Genomic DNA, 24,852 nt, shown 5'->3' on the forward strand with positions numbered 1-24,852 from the left:
GTTTACTAAGTGCTGGAAATAGAAGCATTTGACATACATATATCATTTAATCTATGCAACTACACCTACCTCCCTCATTTTACAGATGCATGGGGAGGTGAAGTTACTTATCCTAGTTTGAAATCCCTAAAGTTGAAACATGTTGTAACTCCAGAGCTGATAATCTTGACCTCACACTGAAGAAAGTGTATGATTATTACTTGAAAGCAAAACATTGCAGTTATGTAAAAAAAGAAAAAAAACAAAGAAGTAAATTGCAGCAAGATGTGTCCTTTCAAAATTAAAGTATGGTTTAAATATTTAAAGATTGTTTTTCTGCTATGAAGCTTTGTAGATCCCTGACAAATGTGTACTGTTTCAGGCAGTACACAATATAGTAGTAGCTTTTACTGTCACCTTGTGGTTTTTTGTAGCTGTGATTTTCCACAAAAGTAGTTTTGTGCTATCTTGTCCTGAGGTTCTTAGTTCCAGAGCCTTCATAATGCTTAAAGCCTTCTGTATTTTCTGTATTTCTCTCTCTCTCTCTCTCTCTCTCTCTCTCTCTCTCTCTCTCTCTCTCTCCCTCCCTCCCTCCCTCCCTCCCTCCCTCTCTCTCTCTCTCTCTCTCTCTCTCTCTCTCTCTCTCTCTCTCTCTCTCTCTCTCTCTCTCTCTCTCTCTCTCTCTCTCTCTCTCTCTCTCTCTCTCTCTCTCTCTCTCTCTCTCTCTCTCTCTCTCTCTCTCTCTCTCTCTCTCTCTCCTCTCTCTCTCTTAAAAAAATATTTCCTTCAGACTGTGTGCCTAAAATCATTACCAGTCCTGAGTTCTTTTTTTGCAATCAAATTTTGCTCCCAAACCTTCATTTTTTTCCTGTTTCAATTGCATCATTTTTCTCCAATGCCATTTTCATTGCAAGGAAAAAATAACAGGTCTGCCTTTTGATGATTTTGTTGATTTTTCATTGGAAGAAACCTACAAAAATGCCTTTCAAAACATTTTAAATGGTAGCAAATAGTCTGGGAGGTGTTTAAATGGAATGGAAAATAAAGCACTCATGAGGAATGGATTTTCAGGGTACTTGGACCGAATGAAAACAAACAAACATGGAAGCTGTTTAAATTTCAGCTTTGTCTCTGCTGTACTAACTCTTCTGGTGTCTTTACTTGTGACTTGTTTCACAGGATCTCAGGCTTACAAATATTTGAGTATAGAAGGCAGATACAGAATAATTAAATTAGTAGAGCAGGCAAAATGTCAGTGCTAGCAAGGGCACTACCCACCTACCCATCTTTATGAGGGTAGTGTTTCGTTGATTAAATGGAGATGAAGTTCCTGGGACTTTACAGCCTAGGATGGCTTTGAACAATGATCCTCCAAGTCTCAGCCACCTAAGAAGTAAGGATTACAAACATGAGCTACCAACATCAGGCAAGTGTGATTTTTAATTTAGAAAAGACCCTGGGTTAAATTCTTATTGAGTACGCTCAGTGAGCCAGGCTGCAGGCTTAGGTTTCCATTGGTATAGTATTTACTACTATTTGTAGCAATTCTGTAAAGTTATATATTTTGTGTTTGTGTTTTGAAATACAGTCTCATTATTAACCAAGATAGTTTTGGACTCTTAATTTTCCCACCTTAGCTTCCAAAGTGCTGGGATTATCGGTGTATATCATCATGTCCTGTTATTTCAACTTTTGATGAAATACATAAACTGAAGCCCTGAGATAAGTGCATCGTTTACTGGTAAAAGGCAGTGTCAAGGTTTAAAATGAACTGTTCTTTACTTACAAGACCCATATTCAAGTTTTTGTAATTAGACACCTATTCTGTGCAAAATTCTTCATAGATGGTTGCAGAACAAAGGGAGAGGAAAAACACTGAGTTTCATTTTAGTTTCACAACAAAGTCAAATATCAGTAAAATAAAACAAGACATAGTTCTTATAGAGGTATGAAGTATAAGACTTCATGGAGCTGCCTACCAGTTAAACCAGTTAAGCAAAAAAAAATCCCAGAAAGCATCAGTTAAACTGATGTTTATAAAATAAACATGATTTTGAAAAGCAGAGATAAGGCAGAGAGGTTTTCCAAGCAAAGGAAAAGATTGCACAAAAGCAGGAAGTATAAGGCCAGGAGTTTGGCCTAGTGGTAGAGTGCTTGCCTAGCATGCATGAAGGAGGCCCAGGTTCCATTCCTCGGTACCATATACATGGAAGAAAGCCAGAACTTGTTCTGTGGATCAAGTGATAGAGCTCTAGCCTTGAGAAAGCCCAAGGACAGTGCTCAGTCCTTGAGTTCAATGCCCAGGACTGGCAAAAAAAACTAGGCAGTATAGAAGTAGAAGAAACAGTATCTAATTGAAGCAGCTTGCCTTCTTCATTTGGCCAAATGATGTCCTTAGTTTATCCTTACTTACCTGCTCTTAGTCTAGTTCTGACCTGGGCCTAAATTTATTAATTGAAGTCATTTTCATCTAATTTTCTCTTGAAAAGGTGTCTTTCTGAATATTGAGAATGAATAGAAAGAATTCTGGTCAATAAGAACAAAGTAGTATAGAGTGGTAACTGGTGACTCAGAAGCCAAATAGATGTTGCCAGAAGAATAACCCCATCATGGTAGGACTATGGATCCATTTGTCTAAGATAATGGATTTTAAGGATATGGTCAGGCCAAGGCATACTGTTACTAGATGAAAGATGCTGCAAATAGTAGTCAGACTTGAGGATTAACAAGATTCCAGAGGTCAGCCTATCTCTGTAAATACTATGACCTATCTGAGTCCATTGGACTGTTCACTGTTATAGCATTTGTGATCATTTTACTTTTAACCATTAAAATCTTTTCCATTCCATGGATTATGAAGATTTGTAAGGGCAAGAATCATGTCTGCTGCCCCCACCTTAAGACATGATATTGCTCAATACATATTGTTGATTGCTTGAAGGATGGCTGAATTAACCAGGTACCTTTCCTAGGTAGAGCTCTACAGCCCGAGTCTTGTAGAAACTTGGCAAGCCTTCATTAGTTAGAGCAGTCTCATACACAAAAGGATTCCTGTAATCAATTTGTCCTTCTTTGTGTACCTTCTGGTCTGTAATCTCTTATAGCCACAAGAGTTCAAATCACCTAGTGGAACCAAGAGTCTTGCATCATTCACAGTGAAGACCTTTCCAAGTTGTTGCTGTAAGAGGTCAGAATTGCTCTTAGCACTGGCTTTGTGCTGTTTTCCCATAAATATTTTTACTGGGACGGTTGTTTGGCAAGCAAGGCTGACTCCAAGGATTGTGGAGAGCAGCAAAGTTTTGTTCGTCGCATGCCAGTGGTATGTACTTGAATCAACTGAGGGCCAGTGAGGTTTGAAGTCATGTCCCTTTACACTTTTGTCTTGATGCTTTCCCACTGACTCAGTGTCTACCCTTTATCCTTTCTTCAAATGGGAAACATCTGCGCTAAAGTGAAGTTCATGTCCAAATTTCCCATTCTTTTCCCTATCAAGGAGGCATCAGCTGCTTCTGACTTACTCTTAGTGATATCAGTACAGACGTTAATTACCAAAAATGGTCAACTTGGCAGATTACTATTAGAGCAAAACCAGCTACAGTTTAAACACCTTCTGCAGCTCACTTCAGGTTGTGCTTTTCTTTAATTTATTTAAAAATATTTTGGCTTTTTTGGAGCCGGGAGTTTGGCCTAGTGGTAGAGTGCTTGCCTAGCATGGACCAAGGCCCGGGTTCGATTCCTCAGTACCACATACATAGAAAAAAGCCAGAGTGGTGCTGAGGCTCAAGTGGTAGAACTCTAGCCTTGAGAAAGTCCAAGGACAGTGCTCAGGCCCTGAGCTCAAGCCCAGGACTGGCAAAAAAAAAAAATATATATATATATAAATTGGCTTTTATTATTTGTTTCTAAATTTATCTTTATTTGTACAAAGGAGTTGCCATTATCTTTTTTGTTTATTTGTTTCCTTTTTTAATTAAAGAATTTATTAACATTGATTTTTACATCATATTTCAAATGTCATATTTAATAAACAAGTATATTATTTATTTATTTATTTATTGTCACAGTGCTGTACAGAGGGGTTGCAATTACATATGTAAGGAAATGAGTAAAATTCTTGCTGAACATTTTTATTCTCACACTCATTTTCTCCTGCTATTCTTCCAAACCTGCCCCCACGGCTCTCCTTCTCTTCTGAGTTGTAAAGTTAATTTCCAACACAGTGTTGTATCACAATTGCATGGGTTCACCCTTTTTCTTTGTCTCACCATTTCTTTGATTCCTCTTCTGTCTCCAAATCAGATAAACTTATATACAATACAAAAGGTACTGAAATGAAAAGCAGTGACATCAGGGTAAATAAAAAGGAGTAAAAATAAAATGAAGAAATAGCTGACTACAAGCTATAGGACCTGCCTGTTTCCATATCTTCATGTTCATTTCGATTAGCATCATTTTATAAGGTCACATGTACATAGCTATTGAGCTATTATAATCCTCTGCTAGAATTATAATAGATATACAATTACAAATGAGGAAACCAGGCAACCTATGTTTCTTTGGATCTGGCTTATTTGACTTAATATGTTTTTGTCCAAGTATTTCCATTTCCTTATGAATGGGGTGATGTCATTCTTTCTGATGGAAGTACCGAGTTCCCTAGGTCTGTGGATTCATTTCTGGGTCTTAAATTCTATTCCAGTGGTCTACAACCTGTTTATGTGCCAGTACCAAGCTGTTTTAAAACTATGGTTTAATAATAGAGTTTGAAATTTTGTTATTGATGTTCTTTGAGCATTCCTTGTTTTCATAGTCTCTGCCGAGAAATCATTAGTTATTCTGATTGGTTTTCCTTTGTAAGTAATTGATATTTTCTCCCTAATAGCCTTAAGGATCCTTTCCTTGGTCTCTATTGATCCTGTGAAGATTGCAATATATTTGGGATGTCCTGTTCTGGTAAGGTCTTACTCCTCTTGGATGGAGCTACCTTTCCCTGGGCAAAGCTGTCTCAGTGGCCAGATTCCTTTGCCCTGTTGAAAAATGGCATCACAGTCACTGCATCTCTTGCCCAGGTTATCTGTTAGCCATTCTGTCAGGCTCCATACCAGTATCAAAGTTGGCATTCTTCTCATGTGTGTCAGAAGCTCTTCTGTGAGGAGTGAGGCTGTCTTTTCTGGGGTATTCATGCTTTCCCTTGGTGCTGTGAACCACCTGTGATCTGCATTCTTTTTTTTTTTATTGTAATTAGTAAAAGGGTTACATGATATTTGCCAGATAGAAAGTGCATTAATTCACATACATTGATACCCTTTCACATGTCTTGGTACCCATTACCCTCCCCCCCAACTGTGATTTGCATTCTTCTGTGGCCAGCAGGATGTAGATTTCTGCTCCTTGTCATCCAGTTTGTGCTGGAGGGGCGAAGAAAGCTGCATGCACTCTGTTTCTGGTGCCGTTGTCTTGGCTCTCTCTGACAGCCATCACGGTCACAGCCATTGCTTCTAGTGTGTGCTAAATATGCCTTAAGTAGGCTCTTTGCATTTAACCTCTCTGGCCATAGTCTCTGTAAAATTTAGGGCTTACTTGGTGTGACACCTTAGACCTGTTTTTTTTTTTTTGTGGGTTGCTAAAACTCTGGATTCTTTGGGAGAGCTTAGTTACTCCCCAGTGGCACCTCCACCATCTTCTTTTCTCTCAGGAATTGATATTTAAGAAAGCAGCTTATAAAGACATTACATTTTAATCAGTGTTACCCTCCCTCAACCATTCCTCCCAAACTATCTCTTCCATCATTCCTCTTAATTTTGTAGGACAAATATTAACTTCCTTTATTATAATTGTAAAGGTGATGCACAGAGGTGTTACAGTCACATTAGCAAGGGAATGAGTACATATCTTTTTGAAATGTACCCTTCCTTCATTTCCTCTCACTTTTCCTCTCCTCCATTCCCCTCCCCTCTAAGTTGTAAAGTTCACTTCCAGCATAGTGTCTAATGAGTGTCATGGTTGCATTGGTTTACCCCTTTTCCCACCACTTCTGTGATTGTTCTTCCCTTCCCCAAATCATATAAACTTATATGCAAGACAAAGGGCACCAAAACCAGAAATATGGCCACAGGGAATACACCAGGGGAGAAAAAAAAATGGAAGACAAAATCAATAAGTGTAAATGGTAGTGCAAATACGGAATTCTTAAAAGGATTTTATGTCATTTCATACAGGATTTTCTGAGAACACACTTCTTTCGTAAGCAGAATTTCCTTTGGAAAATGCAAACAGTAACTACTGGTTTCTATTGCAGTCATGAGAGCAGTCTGTCCTTATATCCCTCCTACTCAACAGTACCTCATCTGTGAAATATGAATGACTGAAGGAAGGAGTAAATGGATATACTCAGAACTGTGACTCGTTGTTAATAGTTTAATCTTGACCACAATGCGAATGACCCATTTTCTTGTGTCCAAATGTAAACCAAAAATGTATTTGGTGACATGTTCTGACAAAGGAAATTACCTTACATCTGAGAAGAGATTTACGGTTTAAGTATTTTATTAGCCAATCTCTTACCTTGCTTGTACCACTCTAAAGATTAAAATGCATAAATTCATTGTTCTTTTAAAAGTTTTCCTTTCTTGTTTTCCCCTTAATCTCAATACCCACTATAAATCAAAGTCATGAAATCCACTGCCTTTTTCTATGCAATGATTCTTTTTTATTAGTTATTGGTTATGGGGATTAAACTCTGGGCCTGCTCACTGTCCTTGAGCTCTACAGCTCAAGGCTAGTGCTCTACCATTAAGAACAACAATCCCACAAGTTAAAGCACTTGTTTCTGTATCCTAGAGTTCCCTTCATTTAGATTCATCACGTATAACTTTATGTACATAGGTTTTTTGATATTTTTTATTGTAATTAATAAAAGGGTTACATGATATTTACCAGATAGAAGGTGCATTAATTCGCATACATTGATACCCTTTCACATGTCTTGGTCCCCATTTCCCTCCCCCTCACCCCCCCTCTTGTTCTCCCCCCTTCCCTATCCAATTTCAAATAACCAAATACAAATATATCTGATATATCAGATAACAAAGTGAGATATTGTAACAATATGAGATAACCAAGGGACAGCAAAAGAGCTGAGAGATAACATAGTACCTTAAGGACAACAATCATTCATTATATTTGTTTCTATATCCTAGAGGACTTTTCAATTAGCATCATACTATATGGCCTTATGTATCAAGGTTTTGCTGAACTATTGTAATCCTTTGCTAGGAGAATCCTAGATATGTACTAATTATTAATAATGAGGGAAACCATTGAGCCTATGTTCCTTTGGATCTGGCTTACTTTATTTAATATGATTTTTCCCCCAAGTCTTTCCAATTCCTTATGAATGGGGTGATGTCTTTCTTTCTGATGACAGCATAGAATTTCATTGTGTATAAGTACTTCATCTTCTTGATCCAATCTTCTACTGAGGGGTTTCTGTGGTTATTTGCAAAAGCATTTTCTGATCCCCAAGTTAAGAAAAGAATGTTTTTATGCCCAGCCAGTTCCTAAACTTCTGGCTTGTCTTAAGGCTATCCCTGTCTGTATCTCTGTCTGTAATCTATGGAATGAGCATCTTTATTGGGGCCATTTATACAACTTTTTTTTTTGTCAGTTGTGAGGCTTGAACTCTGGGCCTGGGCACTGTCTCTGAGCTCTTCAGCTTAAGTTTAGCATTCTATCCCTTGAGCCACAGCACCACTTCTGTTTTCTGGTGGATAACTGGAGATAAGAGTCTCATGGACCTTTGTGCCTAGGCTGGGCATGATCCTTAGATCTCAGCCTCCTGAGTAGCTAGGATTACAGGCGTGAGCCACAGGCACCTGGCCTTTATACAACTTTTTGTATTGCTGAGGATTTATTATTGTGAGAAATTCTGACTTTCTTTTTCTGTTTGGAGTCTTTGTATATTCAATATACTTGATTTTTACAAAGAAGAATTTGAAATTTAAAAAGATAAAGAAAATGGAACCACAGGTCATGAAGTCAGTCATAAATCACAACAAATAGGTGGCCTCGTCCTTCAGGCTCCTATTTTCCCATTTGCATAAAGTAGGCATTGCAAGCCTGTGGCAATCTAGTAATAATGTGGAATCATTTCTTCTATGCTTAAGGTAGACATTGCAAATGAATTATTGAATGCATTTTCACTGAATCAATCTACAGGATGAAAATGATCTCAACATCACAGTGTAAGAAGCTATTTGTTCTAAATGGCAAGAAAAAACCTTTTGCCATTCTTTGGCACTAAGTATAACCTTTCCAAGTTCTGTTGTACTATAGTAGATTCATATGAGCTTTTTATATGTTAGATTTAATGTTTTCAGGCATCTGAGGGTGGCTAAAAAGCAAAAAGATGCAAACATCCCTGAAACATGATATGCATATGCACAGTCATCATCCTGTGAACAACCGCTAGTCCTTTATTTTCTTTCAGTCCTAATCCTGACGAATCATTTGCATGAGTCAACAAGCTCATCTACAACAAATGTGTTTTAACAGAGTGATAAAATGAATCATAATTGGAGACAGAAGTGTGTGCACCAGTCTCAAGTGTCTTTTTCCTTTTCACTGGGCTACTACAAAGGAAGAGTTAACTGATTCTGGTGGCCTCATCTGCTTTCTAGAGGCCTACTTAACAAAGCATTTGAGCATTTGGGAAAACCTTGATGTTTTCAGAAAGTGGATTACATCAGAACCTTCTCCAATTTGTAGTGAATGTTTTTTCCTTGTCCTAGGCATCTTATAAGTATACAAATAAATATTTGTGGAATGAATTCTTTTCTTTAGTTAATGGTTTCATTGCCCAGTGTCACTTTCTGTCTAGAATAATCGTTGGTTTTCTTAGTGCATACACAATCTCCTCACTACAAGCTGTTTTATTTGCTTTGACTTTGGAAAAAGCTGACTTGACGTCTAGTTAGATACCATGAGTCCCTTAGGCAGGACAGCTCCTAATTTATCTTTATATTTAATAGAGAGTTCACTATATAATTAATTCAGTAACTACTTAATTTATTTTACAATCCTGAGCAATTAATTTTTAAAGCTAGAATACCAAGGCAACTCAGCTGGTTTATTATTATGATATGGGGAAATTTAAACTTAATTAATGTAGGCAAAATTATAATTTCAAGAATATAAGGTGAAGCTGGGTGCAGGGGCTTATCCCTATAATCCTAGCTACTCAGGAGGCTGAGATCTCAGGATCACAGTTCAAAGCCAGCCAGACACTAAAATCCATAAGACTCTTATCTCCAGTTAACTACCAGAAAACCAAATTGGGGCTGTGGTTTAAGGGACAGGGCAGTAGCCTTGAGCTGAAGAGTTCAGGGACAATGCCCAGACTCAGAGTTCAAGTCCCAAAACCAAACAAAAAGTTAAAAAACAATAATGTAAGGTGGCTGGTGAGATATTATGTTAAATATGTAAACATATCTTTCCTATGCAACATATTTCAGAGACATAGGGACAACTGAAATACTGTCAGAGAAGAGGGACAAAGCTGGCAAGAGTCTTGGTGAGCTCGGGGCTACTATGTGACAAATACCCGAGAGTGGGTGGCTTAAATCACAGAGACTTATTTCTCATACTTGTGTCTTTCTGATTATGTTATCACGTGGCATTTCCTTGGTGGTGGCCTACAGAAAGCAAGCTCTTGTCAGTACATCTTCTTCCAAGGACATCAACTATACATATTCCATCCCTACAATTCTACCTAAACTATTAATTTCTAAACGTCAATTTCCAAACACCATCAGTGTAGGGATTAGATTGATAATCTTTTGAAAAGACATGAACATTCAATAGCAATGAGTAGCAGAGAAAGCACGTGGTGTAAGGGCTCTCTAAGGTGTCATTTTACTCGGGAAGCAAGGATTCAAAGACAATCTGAAATCAATTTAAACATAGCTGATATATCTGAAGAGTGGTCTTGTGGCAGCAGAAATAAGCATATTGTACAGTTCTTCTTAAGGCAGAAAGCATTTGGGGAGGGGTAGAGTATCGGAGAATGTGGTCACAGGGGGCTCATCTGAAAATTTAGCCTAACTCACACTCTCATATCTTAAACCATAGAATCTCTATATTTTGTACGTTAACCCATTAAAAGATGTGTTTCAACTTACAAAAGGGATACATTTTTAAAATAATTTTTTATTGTGATTAATAGAAGGGTTACATTATATAGAAGGCGCATAACTTCACAAACATTGATACCCTTTCTCATGACATGGTCCCCATTTCCCTCCCATCCTTCCCCCGCTTATCTTGATTTCTCCCATTCCCTATCCAATTTCAAATAATCAATTAAGCACATATAAAATATATCAGATAACAAGGTGAAAAACTGTAACAATATGCGATAACAAAGGGATGGCAAAAGAGATGAGTGATAACATAGTACAATAAGGACAACAATCACTCATTATATGGCTTTTGTTTTATCCTGGAGGTCCTTATATTTAGGGTTGTACTGTTTGGCCTAACATCTCTAGATTTTGTTCTATTGTAAATCTTTGCTAGGAGAGCCCAAGGTTTCAACTGATTATGACAAATGAGGGAAACCATTAAGCCTATGTTCCTTTGAGTCTGTCTTACTTCACTTAATATGATTTTTTCTAAGTCCATTTCTTAACAAATGGGGCAATGTCATCCTTTCTGACAGCAGCATAGAATTCCATTGTGTACAAATACCACATCTTGTTGATCCACTCATCAACTGAGGGACATCTGGGTTGGTTCCATATCTTTGCTATGGTAAATAGTGCTGCAATGAACATCGTTGTGCTAGTGGATTTAGTCTGTCCTTGTTTCTGGACAATTGGGTAAATGCTTAATAGTGGAATTGCTGGGTGATAGGGGAGCTCTATGTTTATTCTTTTGAGGAACTTCCATACTGCTTTCCATAGTGATTGAATGAGTTTGCACTCCCATCAACAGTGTAGTAGTGATCCCTCCTGGCCACATCCCCTCCAGCATCTTTTGTTATTAGTTTTTTTTTTTTTTTTTTTTTTTTTTTTTTTTTTTATCCTGGCCATTCTAACTGGAGTGAGGTAGAATCTTAGAGTTTATGGCCAGAGATGTTGAGCATTTCTTCATGTGTCTATAGGCCATTTTTGTTTCTTCTTCAGAGAAGACTCTCTTTAAGTCTTTGGCCCATCTTTTAATGGGATGGTTGTTACTTTGGAAATTAGTTTTGGAGTGATTCAATATTTTAAGCTGTTGATATATTTTAGATATGAGGTCTTCGTCCGTTGTATGGTTGGTGAAGATCTTCTCCAATTCTGTAGGCTTCCTATTTAATTTACTAGCTATGTCCTTTGCCCTACAGAAGCTCTGCAGTTTAATGAAGTCCCACTTATCCAGCCTTTCTTTGATTTGTTGTGATTCTTGGTCCTTATTAAGAAAGTTTCGGCCTGTGCCCAGTAGGCCTAGTGTATCTCCTATTCCTTCCTGTAAAGTTTTCAGTGTGTGAGCTTTTATCTCCAGGTCTTTGATCCATTTGGAGTTAATTCTAGTGCAGGGTGATAAAGAAGGATCCAACTTTAGTTTTCTGCAGGTGCTTAACCAGTTCTGCCAGCACCACTTATTGAAGAGGCTGTCTTTTTTCCATTCTATTTTTTGGCTCCAAAAGGGATATATTTTTAGAAGTGAGTTTCCCAAAGATAAATGCAGTGCCTTCATATACACAAAGTCTTACAGAGGAATTTTAATATAGACTAAAGAAATAACATTTTTGCTTTCTGTAGGCAATAGAGAATGTATTGCTACAAGCTTTCCCCTATATACTGTCCCAACAATGTCATAGGACTAAACACCTGACATTCCAGGTTAGGCTTATTAAATTTATTTCAATCACAATATTTTTAAGTTTCAATGAACTTTTTGGGGTTTAGTTCCATCATGTCAAGAAGGAACTCCATTTCAATTTTGTGTAAAACCCTAGACAACATCTGAAGTCTTAAACACAGCCACAAAAGATGTCATAACATACATGCACTCTGCCATTTTCCATCTTTACTCTGATCTACTTTCCTTAATCCATTTCTCTTATATGCTTTCCTCTGGCTTCCTTCCCTCTAGCAATGAATTTTTATTACTTATTCTCCTAAAAACAGTCTCTCTCTTTTTTTTTTTACTACCTCAAAGACTTAGTCTCTGGTCCCGTGTTCTATTGTTTTAACTTCTCATTAGCTTAGTTGTCTTGTCTCTGAGTATTAGGGATGAACACAGCCCTTTGTTCTCAGGACTTATGAGATTTGTATGCTAGGATCACATGTACTCCCTGAACTCTACATTTTCTTATTCTCATGAACAGGTATAGCACCAATATAGATCTTCCTTGGTTCTTAATCTTTTTTAGAGTGAGGTTTTCCAGATGGCAGAAGCATTCACACATGTATAGGAAGGAGATACCCTCTTCTTTTATCCAGCAACTTGGAAAGCTGAGTTCTTTCATCTGCCCCTAATTCTAGGGTTTTCAAGTATGTAACAGAGAAGCTGATAAAAAAAAAAAGCAATACAGTAGTCAGGAGTTTGGCCTAGTGGTAGAGTGCTTGCCTAGCATGCACGAAGACCTGGGTTCGATTCCTCGGTACCACATATATAGAAAAAAGCCAAAAATGGTGTTGAGGCTCAAGTGGTAGAGCTCTAACCTTGAGAAAGTCTAAGGACAGTGCTCAGGCCCTGAGCTCAAGCCCACAACTGGCAGGAAAAAAAATAAATAAAGTTTCAAAAAAAAAAAGCAATACAACTGGGTGTGTGTCTCTATCTTAACATTTGTGCTTCTGTTACTGAAACACTCTTATCACATAATCTAATTAAAACATTGCATACATAACAACATTTTACATTGTACATGTTTTCAAGAAAAAAAAAAGTAAAACTGAGCTGCAAAGGAAATTGAACCATGTTAACAAAAGCATCAGAGATATTCTACAGCTACAGGAGTCAGGCTCTTTTCTTGATAAAACCATAGCCCTACTATGACATATAAACCCTCAGCCTAATTTTAATTATGTTCTAAAATCTAAGTGCCAGTGATTGTATATAGAGACTCCCTTCTTGAATACTTGTTTGTTAAACATGTCATTTAAAATATGGTGTAAAAATCAATGTTAATAAATTCTTTAATTAAAAAAGGTAAAAAAAATCCTTCACTGAGTTTCCTTACATGGCTATGCTAATGGAATAGAACAATGACTTCCAAGGTGCAAATTTTAAAAAGTCTTCAATCTGTTCACTTACTATAACATTGAGGAAGTTTAGAGATGTCTTTTCCTCAGATGTCTTAGATATATGGACTGAAGTGTTGAGCTCAGAAATGCATTTGGAGATAATTCTCCATAATCACACATGAAATAATATTGAATGCACATGTGCATGTGCGTGCGTGCATGTGTGTGTGTGTGTGTGTGTGTGTGTGTGTGTGTGTGTGTGTAAACTGTGGAACTCAAAATCTGAGCACTGTCCCTTCAAGGCTAGTGCCCTTTCCACATGAGCCACAGATCCACTTCTTTGTTAATTAGAAGTGTCTCATTAACTTTCCTATCTACTATTATAAGAATGAGCCACTGATCCCTAGAAATGGTTGGGTGTTTAAGAATGTATTTCACTTTGGATAAAACCCAAATTAGCTACACTCAAAATACTAGAATCTGAGCATGACACTCATGCTGAAGTATAAACATGGAACTGAAAAATGACATGTACATCAATGGAACTGAATAGTGTCTCTGATTTCATCTGTGTGAGTACTGGAGGAATAAGCAGTCCACACACACTGTGGGGCTTAAACTCAGGGCCTGAGCACTGTCCTTGGGCTTTCTCAAGGCTAGCACTCTACCACTTGAGCCACGGCACCACTTCCAGCTTTTTCTATGTATATGGCACTGAGGAATTGAATCCTGGTCTTTGTGCATGCTAGACAAGCACTCTACCACTAGGCCAAACTCCCAGCCCCACACTCTGACTTCTTTTGTTAAGCAGAAATTGCTTAGACCGGTGATTCTTAACATTTTGAGATTGAGAATTTTACACAAACAGCTTCAGAAAATTTACAAGAGCAGTTGCAGTCATACACAAATCAAACATGAGTCTCAGATAAGATAAAGGAAAATGAAATTATGTCACCATTAGGGAAATGGATGCATACAAAAGGCTATCATCATATTAAGCAAATAAATCAGGCTTAAAATCATTTCATTTGTATGTGGATAACACATATGAAAATAACACATATAATACATATAGTGCCAAATCTACATATACACGTATGTAAATATGTATATGGTTACATACATACACACATGTATCTATCATATATACTGGATGCATATGATCAATCTTATTATAGTATATGTATGTGTGAAATACTATGGTGAAGTCCCTATGAACACTTAACATTCACTTTAACAAAATGAATATTAGGAAGGTTAACCATACCTTGTCTGGGTTGTGGGAATCAGTGGTTGGAGGGCAGATTAGGGGAGTGGGTGAAGGAGGGTAAAAATAAGTAATATGTATAAAATGGAACAATGAAACTTTCTGAGATCAATTTCGGAAAGCGGGAAGCGGGGAGAGGACAAGGAGTGATCGAGATGGTGACTCTGATGAGGTTACCTTGGCTATATACATGGATATGTCAAACTGAAACAATTAATTGTACACTAGCTGATAAGGTATCCAGTATGGGGGATAATAAATTAGGCATGAAATATAAACTTAAGATCTTATTCACAGCTCTTATTCACAGATCTCATTCACAGAATGCAAATAATACAATTTTCACATGGTAGGCTCCAAAAGTTTAGACTCATATTTTAACAACTTTCTATAAATTCTTCTTGAGCATTCAGCTACATTTGTCATCAGTAATTTGAATGCAATTCACTTAAATTTTATTATCCAAAGCTCAACAGCTCAAACCCTAGTCCTTCTGACTTCTTTTGCATTCCTATCAGGAGTTAATGTATTTCTGCCATTCCAACATCATCCACCTCTTTTCCCTGAGATCTTACATCTTTTTGCTCAAATGCTTATAAATACCTTTATCATCACATGCATCATATTCAAAGTTTTATGTCAGTATTCAAGACTCACCACTAAAATCTTGAATTCCTGTGTTGACTAAATGCCTCTCTTTCATGGCGGGTCCAATCTGCTTGAAGAATTTTTACCCATTTTTAATAACCTGCCAACATCTTCATCTTTTTCCAGTCTTCTGGAGAAAAAATTTGTTCAATATCACTATAACCTATGGTTTTTGCATTTTTAAAAAATCATATTTATTGGCAGGGTTACAGTTACATTCATCAGGTAGTGAATATATTACTTTTTTGGATATTGATACCTTTTCCCATGCTTTTCTTCCACTTTCCCTAATATAAGTATACTTGTTTGTGACAAAAATGTTGATAAAAGGCAGGCTTATATTTTGTGAAATTCCTTTCATGGCTGGCCCAAAGGAGGGCAGAAGGAACTGCCTCTCTTCACGTAGCTCCATCTACCTTGAGCCTACTAAGCTCTATGGATTTGCTTTACATGGTGTGCAGGCAGGAAGTCACACACTACACAGTGGAAATGCAATTTGAGAAGGGGGAGGCATTTTCCTGAATTCTTAGGTGATGTTCTTTGGCAGTGGATAACCTGTGTTTTTTTAAAGCCTTTGTAGAGATATAATTTACATAGCATGAACTTATGCATTTTAACTGTGCAAGTCAATGATTATTTAATAGAGAATTGTGTCACTAGTGATCTAATTTGTTTCTTTATTTACTTAATTAATTAATTTTTGGTACCAGTCCTGCAATTTGCTTGCAGGGTCTGGGCACTGTCTTTGAGCCTTTTGCTCAAGGCTAGCACTCCACCAAATAAAATAACAAAAGAGAAAAAAAGAACCTGCCTCTATATCATCAGGCGCAATTACTAGCACATATCTTTAATAATTGAAATGATTTTGAAGGCAATAATTGTTTCTATTTTATGAATTAAACTTGAGACTTGGAGAAGTTAAGTAATTCTTTGAAATCATAAAATTGTAAGAGCCTAAATCAGGAGTGGAATCCAGATTTCTGTGATTACAAAGAAAAGTTTTAAGCAATATGACAAAATGCTTCTCAAACAAAAGCCCCATTTTAAGATTATAATCCACTAAATAAAAATAAGATTAGTTTTATCCTGTGTTGTCTCCCCAGTGCCAACACACATAAAAGTAGTCAGTAAACATTTGAGTTCCCACTTTCATGGATCATCCAAATAAATATTGTTAAGATGGCAACAAAACTACAATTTAAATTCACTGAAGTCTTCGTAAACATTTTAATGAGATCCTTTATAGAAATAGAAAAATTCAAGGAAAACTTTATATGAAAGCACAATAATCACAGCAATAAAAACAAAAAAGATGAGCTCTAGAGATACTGTAGCTCCTGATTTCAAATCACATTACACTAACCAACATAAGCAGCATTGGCAATGGCACAAAACCAGACAAGTAGCTCAATACAATAGAAAAAAAAACTCCAGACAAAAACCAACACTGCTATAGTCATCTGCTTCTTGACAAAGGTACAAAAAAATACATTCAAAAAAAACAGCAGTCTCTTTAACAAATACTTCTAAGAAAATTGGATAGATCCCTATCTCTCACTCTGTACAAAAATCAACTATACAGAGATGATTAACCTTAATGTAAAATGCAAAAAAGTGCAGCCTTTCCAGATTGGGGCATAGATAGGCAAGGAATTTCTGAGCAGGACTCCAATAGCAGAGGAAATAGAAGCAAGAATTGCTAAATGAAATTGTATACAGTTACAAAACACTGAAAAGAAAGAAGGATCGTGAAGAGATAGCCTAAATAATGTGTGTGTGACAAAGATTTACCTAACTGGAAACTGATTTCTAGAATGCTTAATGAACTCAAAAAATTAATCCACAAAATAGTAAAGAATCCATCAGCCAGATGGAACTGAACACATTTTAAATGAAGAGGTACAAATGACCAATAAATATGTGAGTAAATACTCAATATCCTTCTTCATCATACAAATGAAAATTAAAACTATATTAAAATTTTACTTTATATCTGTCCAATTGGCTATAAACAAGTCAACAGACAATATGTTCTGGTGAGCCTAAGGGGCAAGGAGAAACTATTCACTATTGGTGGTAATGAAGTTATTTACATTACTGTTGAAACCAGTATAGAGTTTCCTTAAAATATTATTTAAAAATTATAACTAAACCAAAGAATTTCTAAAAATATTAGAACTTTCATGTGACCCAGCTCTATTGCTTCTGATTCCACATTGATGAATCAAAGTCAGCTTAAAAACATTTGTATCCATGTTTATTGAAACACTATTCAAAAGAGCAAAATTGGGACCGGGAGTTTGGCCTAGTGGTTAAAGTGCTTGCCTAGCATGCATGAAGACCCGGGTTCGATTCCTTGGTACCACATACATAGAAAAAAGCCGGAAGTGGTGCTGAGGCTCAAGTGGTAGAGCTCTAGCCTTGAGAAAGTCCAAGGACAGTACTCAGGCCCTGAGCTCAAGCCCAGGACTGGCAAAAAAAAAAAAAAAAAAAAAAGAGCAAAATTTTGGAGTCAGTCTCAGTGTTCATCAAAGGATGAATGGATTAAGTCAATGTGGTATGTATACACAATGAGTTTTACTCAGCATAAAGAAGAATAAAATTATGTCATCAGCAGGAAAATGGATGGTGATTCTTCATTCCTTCTAAGCCAATATGTTAATTCTTTTAAATATTTGGGATTAAGTAAATATTCCTAGAACATTTTGATATTAATAAACAGATTCTGTAGTGATGTGCAGAAATGACTGTAAAATGAAATACTCCAGATGCCATCTTGTTTTTGTTTTCTTAGAGACAGTAGTGGCCTGTATTATGTGATTGTCTTCAGAAAGGAAAATTATATGGGACAAACAACTGTGGTATTTGCTTAATGTTTTATATTTAATCCATTTTTTTATATTTTCAGAGGAATTTTTTTAGGACAATAAACAGTAGAATTCTTCAGTGGGAATTTATGACATAGTGGATTTACATTTACCCTCAGAGATGGCTTTCTAAGGTCAACATCCTTTCAGATGCTTTCTAAGGTCTCAGAGTCATTCTTTTGTCCCCATGGTGTTAAACAACTGCATGATCTTCAGACACCCGGATATTCCAAACTCCTATGTGTCTAGACTTTGTACTTGCTAAAATTCCTCTGACAGATGCTTCCTTCCCTGAGATAAAGCTATTCATACAATGCCTTGTATTTATTAATTAACAACAATAGTTTACTTTTTGGCCTATGATTTTCTCATCAGTTCATAGATCTTGATTCAAGAAGTTCTCATAACATCTTTGTTTTAAAGATTGCAAAATCCCTTGTTTCTTTAGCTCTTTCCACAAATAAGGAAAGGTACTGATTCTTGCATCACTTTCTTCCACTTAGTAGCCAGCTTATTACCAAACTTTAAAATGTGCTAGAAGTATGAAAGACATTGATGACTGGATTATATGTTATTTCTGCCTCTTGAAGTTGGCTGGTTCATAATGAAAAATTTAACTGGATATTCTTTTCAGAGATTTCACCTTGTTTTTGGACAATGTATAATAAATTAATGAAGCCTCATTTTATCATAAAATATGTATTGAGCACTGGGAGGAGACTATTCCAGAAACAGAATCTATTGCAACCTGCAGATAAGAGACATAAAGGTATCTTCTCCCAAAAAATTTGTGTTCGACTTGAAAGTCACAAGTTTGGTTTTAAGGGAAGCACATTCTAAGGACTGCAGAAGATCAGGATGCTTGCCTATAGGTGTTCTTGAGGTTGATGCATATGGAGAGGAGGGACTAAGAGTAACATTGACGGGTTGGGAAAATAGATCATTAATGAGGACTTTACAACAGTCTCTGGCATCCTCTGGTGGAGATTTGGAGCTAAAAAGTGCCATTGAAGTTGTGTTCCTGAGGTTGATAGGACTTCATAACTCATCTTAATTAATCATTGCATCTCAGGAAATAATTAGAACATTATCGTATCAACTGTAAAATGGCCATAGTGCCATTATAGGATCATTATAAGCACACTTAAAATATATAAGCCTAGAACCCAAATTCCAAAGCATTTATTTTTTATATGATTTAGCAAGAAAATATAAAAATAAAAGACAAAAACAGTTAATCAAATCTATGTATTTTGAGAATCACAGGAACATTACCATGTTATATTCGGGATTAAGATACTGAAGAAATGTAAGTTTTCAATTTCATACAGATTTACTGTTGCATGTAATTTTAACAAAAATAGATGGGTTGTTTTAAATTTGTTTTATAAAGATGACATGGGAAAGAATCATGATTTGATGTTATTCAAGGTTCCCTAGAAAATACACAACATTATCCTGGATTTGGTATTAACACAATGTGGTTCATCTACCCTCGTAACTTCTACCTCATAAACTCCTCTATTCTCATAAACTGCATAACTGCTTCTCTGTTTGTTGATCATATGCTGAGGAGACTAAAACTTTATCTTCATTTATTGCTATTCTATTCTGTGTCTTTGATTGCCTTCTAGCTTCTAAGGTTTATTTTAGCTTCTTCCTCCCTGTACTCATTTTCTTTCCTATTTTCAAAATGTTTTTGTTTTCCTGCCTTCCTTTCATTTTTACTTATTTTTTTCTACACACACACACACACACACACACACACACACACACACACACAATTTAGTTGAACACGTAGTAAGGGTTAGCACTACAGAAGTTACTGGCATGTGGTCCTTAAATTTAAGGAACAATCAAATAATGCAACTTATTGGCTCAAATTGAGAATGAACATTTCAGTCTTGAAAAAGTCTAAATCTCAGTAAAGAATTTTTCCATTAAGGGAAACAAATCTCCATATGATCACATCACAGGATTCTAAAATCACCTTGAATTGAAATCACCCCAGATCTTCTCCAACTCATCACCTGGCTCTGTACCAGGTATCAGAGTGTGGAGAGCCCACAGATTTTTCTCTGTCTGAGGATCAGAAAGTGAAGACCCATTTTCAGTGTATCTTGTTCATCACCACCACAAAGATTGTGGTTACAGATGAGGCAAATTCCCTCAGCAAGCTGAGGCGATATTTTCCAAGGCAAAGCACGTTTTGTTTTGCATTTGGTCCTCTTCATCATCACAAATGTACTCAGGATCCCAGCTATGATCAGGCCACAAATGACCATCTGGTCCCCAGCTGCTGTGTCCAATTGGGAATGTTCCAGAATGAGCAGTCCAAGGGCTCTGTTGACTTCTTGTAAATGACAAGGTCTGCTTTATAGGTTACCCCCTCCCTTCCACTGGAAAGGCAGCAACTGTCATTTTCTTTCTTGCGTGATTATTTACAGTGGAGACACATACATCACAAATATACCAGAGCAAGACCAGTTGGATTTTATTGTCTCTGAGAATGTCTGAGACAATCTTAGGCTGAAGAGGAAATGTCAGATCTGTGCAACCCAGCCAGAAATACATTCAGCTGGTAGAGGAATCTAAGTACTGAGTGCCAACAATGGTTTCCACCATAGAAAATAACCTATAGTTCCCTTTTCTTTAGTCTAACCAAGACTAGTGATGTGGTTAAGAACCAACAGTAGTTAATATTGTATATCTGGAATGTTGTATGTTTGAAAAACTTATGAGTATTACCACAGGAAATGTTCTGAACACCCTATGAAGTGGGTATAAATATTACATCACTTTAAAAGCTTGAAATCTGTGGCTCCATGAAGGTCTTTTGATTGCCCAAGGTCACACAGACTGTCCAATCTACTTCATATGCTGAATAGGTTATTTTAAACTGCAGGTAGACAGAAATAATCAATTATCTGGTAATGAATCCTTCATAGTTACTATAGATCCTGGCACAGAGAAGATGCCAAAAATGAACAAATGAACCAAACTGTTCCAATGAATAAATACTGAAGGGGTTGACAAGAGATAGAAGCAACTTTACTGAAGATCTTCTACGTTTATGAATATGGTAGAAAAAAATTTCACTATCGCATGGGCTTTCCTTATGTGACTATCTTTCCCATCTGATTTCAGGCCCTTCTCACCTGTAAATATATTACAAGTAATGTTGTATAGTTGTCATTGTTGTCACTTAGTCACACTATTTGCCTCACAAATATGAACTCTATTCTGTATGTTCAATCCTGTCTATTCTCAAAGTTCATCTTACACCTCAGGGTCTCCAGAAAGCCTCTACCTAGGCTCCTTTGTCTCTCTTTGCTCCCACAGAGTTACAAAATTTTGAATACCAATTGAAATGAAATGGTTGCCTGGAATCTAGGAGAGAATGTTTAAAAAATGAAGTCTGAGATCTGATGGGGAAAAATGAGTTTGAGGAGTAGTCTTGTGTCTTGGATAGTAGTCCCAAGGATATGGTTTATAATAACCCAGTGGTATAAATCTTTGGTCTTATGTACCAAAACTGACCGACTGTTTCTTAACTCTTCTTATTTTAATCTGTAGGATTTAATCTAACTATGTATATAGATGGTCTTATAATGAGAATATTTCTGCACCCTGATATTCTGGTTGACACTTAAGTGTTTTTCTTTTTTTTCTTCCTTTTTTATTGTCGGGATAATGTAAAGAGGGGTTACAGTTACATTAGTCAGGTAGTAGGTACATAACTTCTCACACAATGATATCCATTCTCATGTCACTTAAGTTTTTTGTTTGTTATTTTTCTTGTGCCAGTCAGTTTACTCACAGCATGAGTCAATGAGTAAAGCCATCCCAAATTAAAACAACCTGTGCTAGCTTGTGGAGCTAATACAGATTGTTAAGGGGATCATGGAGGCCTTTTATATGCCTTCTTCTGGAATCTTCATTCAGCATTCTTACTGATTTTTAAATTCTGTTATTGGGATTTCACTTTTTTTTTTATAGCTGGTCTTGGACAGAGCCAGACATTTTGCCTTTGACGCCAGTAACATTATGTCTTAAAGCAACTTATTTCTGAGAAGATGGACATTTTGGAAATCTAGCTGTCAGGCTGGTTGTGAGTTTTGTTTTGCTCTCTTACTGGACACATCTCTGAGTTTCAGAACTAGGGTCAGAATAACCTCATACCATGCATTTGACTAGAGCCTACACAAAGTGTTCACAAAGTGTTTGTCGAGGAGCTCTTCTTAGCTTTCAACTTCTCTATAAAAAGATAAGAGGATTCTTATCCTTGTTTTGTAAATAAAACATCCAAGTCTTAAAAGACCAAGTATCTGGCCCAAGGTCACACAGCCAGTAAATATTGGGTTGATACATTCCAAATACAGAGCTTCTTCATCATAGAGGTTTCATTCTTCACATTCCCAGGGGCAGTTCTAACCGCATCAGAATTACCTACAAAGCCTGTGAAAAGAAGTAACAATGCCAAAATCTCACCCCAATTGATTTTAATTTCATTGGTTTTGGAAGAGCCCAGCTATTAGAATTTTTATATGTTTCCAATTTCTAAGATGAGAACCTTCAACTGCAGTCCCTATTTTCATTGCAGTTGGTAAACACACACACACACACATGCACGCGCAATAATTTATGATTTATTTATCCAAACAAGTTTATGTAAATATTTGGAATCTCTTTCTCTCTCCCTCCCTTTTGTTTCCTCTCTTTTCTTTGCAGATGTTGTTGAAAGTCAGTCTATTCAACTAATGGATCCTTGGGAAAGTAAATTTTCAGTATATTTCATTCTAGTAGATGACTCCCCACTCAAAACTCTTGGTATTTATAGTGCCATTCCTGTTCCTGCAACTTATCCAACATGGAAACAATATTTACAAGAGCTATCTATCACCAAATTTCTTGAATATCTGACCAGCTTTCCAAAGGAAAAACATTAACTCATTTACAGCTTTCCATTCCTCAGAAGTGCTATGGTGAAAACATTTTTCCAACAAATACATTCTTGTCTTTCTCTGAGTTTCAAACATAACACTTTAGATGTGATCAGTGGTTTGGATACCAGAGTAGCGTTTACCAAGTCTTGGACAAGGGAAACCAGGAGTTTGCTAAGCAGTAGAGGAAACCATCTATGTGATCATTTTTCTAAGTTCCCCTAAAATTGAGGCCTACAGCATTCTCAAATGTCCTCATGCTGTATAAGGTTAGTGTCAGTTCTTCCTTCTGGGTCTCTGTTGGAAGGTAGGTGTGATATGCTGGGAAAAGTGAAATAAAGTCAAGTAAAAGTACTTTCTTCTGAGTAATTAGAAGCCAGTTAACCAGAAGCTTTTTTAAATCAGAGATTCCTTCCAGCAGTGGGAGGAGATGTACTCTTAGAAAGTAGATTGTAAGAATAAACTTTTAGAAGCAAAAAAAAAAAAAAAATTAACGATGACAAAACACTTCTTGGTTTTTTGACCTGGATTTTATTAGATTTTGAGGTTCAGGATAATCTTTGTTTTTATAATCTTCTGATCTAATACTGTTTAAATTAAATCTGCATCTAATGTATTTGTTTTAAAATTTAATTTTAAACATACATTCTTTATCTAATTAAAAAATAAAACTAATCCTATTTTCAAGTCTTACAATCAACACTCTTGCTTTCTCATGTTCTATAGTTCCATTATCTGGGGACTAAATTATTTTTAAAATTATTTTCCTGACCTTTTCTTTCTTATATCTAAGTATTCCATTAAGGGTGACTTTTCTTCATTTACATATTTTAATGAATTATCAACGAACCTCACATTAACTTTAGCAGTTATCTATTGATTTATTATGGTAAATGAAAATTCAAGTTTTATCTAACCAAAATGTCCACATATATATTTTTATGTCAACTCACTTTGAACACAGTTCATGTCACATTTTTGATAAATAAAGTTATTTTAAATGCTGACTCTGTGTTTGTGTTGTTTGATGACGATATATTAATAATCATTATTGATTATTGATAATAATTATTATATGTATTTTCTTTTCCTTTTTCCTACAAGTAAATAGATTTTAATTATGTGAAGTTTAAAGTAGCTACTTCCCTATGTACTTTTCTTATTTTTTAAAATTTTTATTATCAGGTTGATGTATAGACAGGTGGCAGTTACACTCATAAGGTAGTGGGTACATTTCTTCTTGAACACTGTTACCCCTTCCCATGTTTTTCTCCCACTTTCCCTTCTCCCACCCCATTTCTAACATGTTGTCTTGTGAATTCACTGTTATACTGGTTCACCCTTTTCAAGTATATTGTTCATTTCTGTTACTATTTGCTTATGTTACATAATTAAACTTAATTAAAATTTTAAATTAGTTTAAATTACTTAAATTAATAAAAAGTGCATTCAATGATGATTTTAAATATGACTATCAGTGATACTTTTCTCATACCTTGATATCATGCCTTGAAGATAACTAAAACCATTTTCTTTGTGCATCAATACTTTTCACCTTTAATTATTATGTTATGTTACTGACTCTTCCCATTAGCTTCATGCCTAGAAAGAATTTCTAGCACTAGCATATGGGACATATTTTACAATCTTCAAATTTGAAATGCAGGATCATTAAACTAAATTTGAAAATAGTGTTTCTCACAAACTAAAAATAGAGATCTGTAGGTTGGTGACTTTCATGTTCAGCAAATTATTTTTTTCCATTCTGCCTCTCTAAGGTAATGTATTGTCAGTTTTCTTTCTGCCTAATTCTACTTGACTTTGAACACCTAGCATGGAAAGAGACCATCTTTCATTTGTGAATTCTTCTCCCACCTCCTACTCTGTAGCTTCAGACTTCTCATTTCCAAAAGTCGTAC

Source organism: Megascapheus bottae, chromosome 16 (genome assembly GCF_031878675.1).
Source record: "Megascapheus bottae isolate mThoBot1 chromosome 16, mThoBot2.hap1, whole genome shotgun sequence".
Taxonomy (NCBI): domain Eukaryota; kingdom Metazoa; phylum Chordata; class Mammalia; order Rodentia; family Geomyidae; genus Megascapheus; species Megascapheus bottae.